The following is a 6,016-nucleotide window of genomic DNA, read 5'->3' as shown; positions in this document are numbered from 1 at the left end:
GTGATTTAGAGAGCAGTTTTCAGGTTTGACTTTTGTGATACTCGCATCATTCCAGCTGAGTCGAATAGCGCCGGAGGATAGGCAGCAAGCTCCGTGCTCAGACAGGCATCTATGGGTACTGATCGGTTGCTTGACATCAGACCTATGATCCTCGCATAGATTATTTCCTGATCATACAACTTCTTTCCACCCAATGTTACATATTTCTTCTTGTCATGCATAGTTACAATGGGCTTTGATAATTTATCATAGAAACCTGAAGGCCAGCTTTTCCTGAACTCTTGAACCATTGTTTGGCCAATGTCCACAGCATTGTGTGCATTTATGTCTTCATGTGCCATCTCACCTGTGACAATGTTCAATAGTTTACCATTTGGATGTTGGTCGGGATCCAGTGGATCAATAGCTAATGCAAGAGTCCTCTGTATACTCGCTCTGTCCTCCTTATCAGCTGCAATTCTCTTTGCTGATTCCTCTTTGTGAAATTTAGCTATGGGAGGCTCATTATCTGACATTCTGTTGAGACTTGCACAGACCTCGCCACAAATGGCAAAGCTGAGTGCCCACTTTGTCATCTGAGTATCATTTACAGCAAGGCCTGTAGCTCCTCCTGGCCCATGGCCGAGACGCATATATGTGGACTCTATGAACTGATCTGTGAAAATTGAGTTGTTGAACCCCGGGATGAGACGAAGACCACAGTCATTCTTGAGCTCTTTCAGGCGTTCTGCAGGGAGCGACTCCATGTGGTGGATGTAGAACGAGCCATATCTCAGGTAATTGTAACAGCCTGCAGCTGCAAAATAGGGCAACATAGCTTTTACTGCTGCCAGCTGAAGTGGGAAGTCTTGCTCATGCGCTCCTCGAACGAATGCAGTCATAATAAACATTCCTTTTATCAGAGTGTCACTCCACAGCTTTGTGGTCTTGCTGCATTTAGACCGTTCATTGAGGCGGTTGAGTAGGTCAACCATGCTTATTATTCCTGGATTCTGCTGTAGAAGATTCTGGAGCATCTCCTCTGTAAGCATTCGTAGAGCCCTGAAATTTTGAGGGTACTTTTTCCCACTCATCATTTTGTCCACGCTGCCAAATGTTGCAGAAAGAATTGATTTCAGGGCAAGAGAGAGGATGATGCAAACGGCATGAATAAAAGCCATGAGAGTGTGCATACCACCAAGTAGAGGGATGGTATTCCTGAAGTAAGAAGGAGAATGAAACAGTATGTCTACCGTGACCTTGTATAGTTGATCTACAGTAAATATTAGGACCTTCTGTCCCGTCCCTGATTCGCTGATCAGAGTGAGGCCTTTCTCGATTGCTGTTAGTATAGTTGAGGGGGATGCAGGAACTTTGTCGATCAGAGGGAGGTAGACCAATTTTGTCTTGGGCTTAATGACCATACCTGATTTCCGAGCTAGTTGTGTATTGTACCCACTCCACTCTGGACATGATTCAACTGTCAGTATGTCCTTCATGAATTGGTAGTCCAGTTCATCGCAGTGCTGAACGGATATTACCTGGGAACAGAGGAATGAAAGGGGTGGAATTTGATATAAGGCTTTGTCTGGTGACATAGGAGGGTTCTTTGGGCCATCATATAGGATCCCAGGCACTTCAAAGTCCACAGATTTGTGCCGGTCCTCTATTTTCTGGCGTAAAATGGTTTGACGTTACCCTGCAACTGGGTCTGAGCTGACAGAGGCCTCAGTTTGAGCAAGGACCATGGCCAAAGAATGGCAGAGTTTATTACAGTTTTGAGATGAGATCTCACAGTCAAAATTGTCTGCACAGCAGTGGATCAAACTGTCTCCATTAAACCTAAATTCCTCCATTTCTTCTGCCACTGCAACAGCTGCTGAGTATTTAAACAATGTCACCTCATCATAGGAACAGCACACACCAAACTTATGGAGAAGAGTTGTAAGACTTTTATTTCTCCCCATTGCCACTCCAAGAGAAATCTGGAGATCAGTTGGAGACTTGTGGACCATTCTGGAAATCATATTACTAATCATGAGGGCAGGCAGAGAATCACTTAACTTTCCACTCACTTTCTCAAGCAGACTCAGTAGTGTTTCACTGACTGATTCACGAGCGATATCAACATCTATGTTGACTGTGTAGGTATTCCTCTTCTTCTTGGATGTGAAAGTCTCTTTTAGTATTTTCTGTGCAACTTTAGACAGGGCTGCATCAATTCCATCGTCGTCATCATCGCGCTTCAGAATATGTAATAACTTGGTTGTTTCAGATGCAACAATACTGGCGAGACCTGGTGAAGACAGAACTATTATAGCATCTTTGAAATAATTCTTTATCTTCTGTTTGAGAATGTTTCTCTGTGTGATTGTAGTACCTCCGCTGTCTTCGTACTCCTGTTGCAGTTCAACTGAATTCCACATCTTTGCCTTATTAGCAGACATTGTATCTGCCAGAGAAAGGAAAGATGGATCTTCGGGTGCCTTGCTGTCGATGTTGTTGAAGTTGTACAGGAAATTGGTTTTACACCCGCGATGATACCTTGCATCAGCTGCATGAAGATCAGACTCAATCATAGAATCTATTCTTGTCTTGACCACATGCCCTAGTCTGTCATTTCTTTCACAGCATTTTGCGCAAATAACCTTTGTCAACTCTCTGCCATGCTTGTCAACATCAGTACGTACAAGACATGCAGGTTTGCGACGATTGCGTGGAACTTTAGCGTCATACTCACATGGTAATGTACAAATTGTAGGATTCGCACAAAAAATACAATGTATCTTGAAATCAAACTTTACACCACTCTCATCTACGGGAGCATCTGATCTCAACTGTTTGGCATGTCGAGCTTCAGTTAACTCCTCATCTCTACGCCTTTTTTCTACTCTATCTACAAGTAATTTAGAAGTATATCAAGATGCACACTTTCTGTGAATCTTTATTGAATAGTCACTCTCCAGCTGTTGGTGTAGCCCGTCACCTCTTCGTTTACTGGCTGACCGAATACTGTCAATTCGGGTTTCAGTGACGCTGACTTGGAAATCATCCCCAGCTGCTCTGCACTGACCGACTCTCCCAAATGTGCATTCCACATTAGAGGACCTAAAGAGTAGAAAAAATATATATAATGAAATCAGTAAAATCATATCCGCTTTTAAGCAATGCATCATCAACTAAGAGTCTGTAACATATTTACAGGCGGAGTTAAATTTTCAAATTTTGCAAAAACGTGTAACTATATTTTCTTTTCTTACAGTTCAAAGTAATTATAAATTTTAGGCACTTTTTAATATTGTTAAATGGCCAATTCTTAAACATTGACTGCGATATATAAGATACAATAACAAAGATAAATAAGGAATATTTGCATTACTCTTACCTTGTAGAGTCTTGTGACATGCAAATGTGAGAACTTTACATCAAAAATATTATGCATGTACCCAGCCTGTTTGTGATATGATCTAGCAAAATCTGTTCAGGAACCTGGGGATAAAGGGAAAAAACAATTGAAACTGTTGACCAACAACTTTCTGGTAGTATCTATGCTAAATATACATACTATGCGACTCCAACACTCTGCAAAGGAACTTTTGTTTGGTAAAAGATTATACAAACCCATTCATTGATTGATGCCGTTTTTTGTTTCCAGGTTATAAAATGACCTTGACCTCAACACTATGACCTTGACCATGAATTGCATCAGTGAAGTGGGAAATGAACGCAACACCCTAAAACATAAACTTAAGTAGCAATTGAGTTAATCAAAATTTAAAATAACTGGCCATGTCATTTTATTGGTTTGGCGGTCAAAATTGACATAAACATTGACCTTGTACAAGTGACCTTGACCTTGAAATGCTTCGGTCACCTCACAAATCGATTCAGCAACCTAGGAAACCTATAATTTGATAGTAAAACCAACAAAATCAACCCATTAGTTGCTGAGATGTGCTAGTGGTTGTTTTGCAAGATGCGGGTGGCAGCCATTTTGAAAATACGCAAATAAAATAAATGCCACCGCCTAAATTTAATGTTATCATCCAGAAATGTTGACTAGGGGTCCCAGGGATGCCAAAAATACAAAAACCTCTATGTCTTGATTTTTGAAGGGGTTTAGTTGGATTTTGCATGTTTTCCCCTTGACTATTACTCCACTTTTTTGAGTTAGCAAATCGCATGGACACTCCATGGCGTGAGGTTTTTCTGCCTCCCTTGCCTGTCCATCCAAGGTGGGAATCTCTTTATCTCTACCCAACACCAAGGGTGGTTGGGGGACCTAAGTTGGAGGCTGCTTCATGGGGCACTAAGTTCTGGAGTTCTACTGCAACACTTCACAAACACTCCTTGTAGATGTTGCTTCTGTGGGCAAGCAGAAAGCATTTACCACATATATCTGCAATGTCCGCATCTTCAACCGATGTTTTTGCTGGTGAAAAACCTGCTCTTTCGTTTTTGGCTTCATTTCTCCCCAACACTTTTTATTTTTGGTCACCCGGTGAAGAAAGTGAGTCGATCATGGGATCTCTTGGTTAACTTTGTTTTGGCATCTGTTAAACTTGCAATATATAAAACTAGAAAGTGAAGATTGAAAGCAATGTCGTGCAGTGTTGTTTTGTGTGTCTCGGAACTTTGTTATGTTCACGAATCACTTCGGAGTTTAAGGTGGCACAATATTCCCGATCTGTTGGGAGTTTTAAAGAAGTCTGGACAGTACATAATGCACTTTGTAGTGTTTCCCCACAAGGTACTTTGCTATTATTTGTTTAAAGGTGTCATCTTTGTTTGTTTTTGGTGTTCTTTTAACTCTCCATCTGTCTTGGTAGTGCTTTCTCTTTAAAATGCTCTACCTTGTCTACTGCAGTTCAAACCATGGACTTGCAGGGATGAGGAAGTTGAGCGACATTAAACAGGAAACTTACGTTTGCCTGAACTTTCCTGAGTCCTGAGTGCGAACCTCTATTGTCTTTCCAACAAAAGTAGTACTAGTACTAGAACTACTACTACTAGTACTACTACGACTAGTACTACTACTACTACAGCAACAACTGCAACAACATGCAACAACACCAACAGCAACTATTGGGAATTACTGTTTGTGGTGGTTGTACCCCCAATGCTAGATGGGGGACAAATATTCCGCACTCTTCCCAAAACTTCCCCTGGTGCCCAGATTTGCCAGGACAGCGCACCCACGGTCAAAGCACTGATCGGTCCCAATGGACAGGCCCACTCCCTCTTGTCTCTCTCTAATTATCCTATATCCAGGCGTCACAAAGGAAATTGGGTACACAATCTTGGATGTGGGAGATCTCTGGGTCGCTCCTGGGAGATCCATCAATTGTGTCCGTGCCGCGGGCCTGTTCGTTCGAGAGACCTGTCTGGAGATACACAACAACAACAACAACAACACTAACAACAGAAATCAAAACAACGATGATTTCAATAAGCACCTGACGCACCCGAACCCACTCCAGAGATCAACTGTATAGAAGTGGTCTTTGCTACCAGACATTGCAAAATAGAGTACAAAAAATGGAGACAGCAATCCCCAACACAACAGAAAATTGGAAAACAATGAATGATAAATGCTCAAAACGACCGGTATATAGGGCGAGGGAGAAAGGGAATAAACGCAGCAGCCGGAAAATATCCACAGAAACAGAAAATAAATGTTCAGAGGCACGCTTCATGGAAGGACGGGAGAACAACAAATCAACAGTTAAATGTTGGGGGCATTGAAATAATTGTACAGTACTGAAGTCCCTGTACACGTCTATGCTCTCCCAGCACAAAATGGCAAGCTTTTCGCCACACTGCTGAGAATCTTAAGGGAATTTGAATTGCCTCCAGTTTTAAAGACATAAATTTGAAATACTGTATATAGCTCTCAAAACAAACTTTTTCCTGCACCGTTCAGATCGCTTGACCCAAATAATGCGTGTTGTGGTTGCAGTAAGTGTGAATGGACACAGATCATTATCTGCCTCCATCCAAGGAATATAGTCTATAGTTCTCATCTGAATTTGGAGTG

General features: G+C 41.8%; 1 long non-coding RNA gene across 2 annotated transcripts; it reads right to left on the bottom strand.

Moving 5' to 3' along the window:
- Window positions 1-2,905: 2,905 nt before the first annotated feature.
- Window positions 2,906-5,590, bottom strand: LOC144891142 (uncharacterized). Of its 2 annotated transcripts, XR_013622735.1 has the most exons (3): window positions 4,905-5,590; window positions 3,365-3,468; window positions 2,906-3,087 (listed from the first exon to the last, which is right to left on the bottom strand). It is a non-coding gene; the product is annotated as an uncharacterized LOC144891142 (long non-coding RNA). The 2 variants fall into 2 exon arrangements; XR_013622734.1 differs by lacking the exon at window positions 4,905-5,590 and having other exon boundaries at window positions 3,365-4,854.
- Window positions 5,591-6,016: the final 426 nt, after the last annotated feature.

The sequence above is a fragment of the Myxine glutinosa genome, chromosome 3 (assembly GCF_964187855.1).
Source record: "Myxine glutinosa chromosome 3, kmMyxGlut1.1, whole genome shotgun sequence".
In the NCBI taxonomy this organism is placed as follows: Eukaryota; Metazoa; Chordata; class Myxini; order Myxiniformes; family Myxinidae; genus Myxine; species Myxine glutinosa.
The sequence above is the reverse complement of the archived record's forward strand: the minus strand, read 5'-3'. Positions and strand labels throughout refer to the sequence as shown.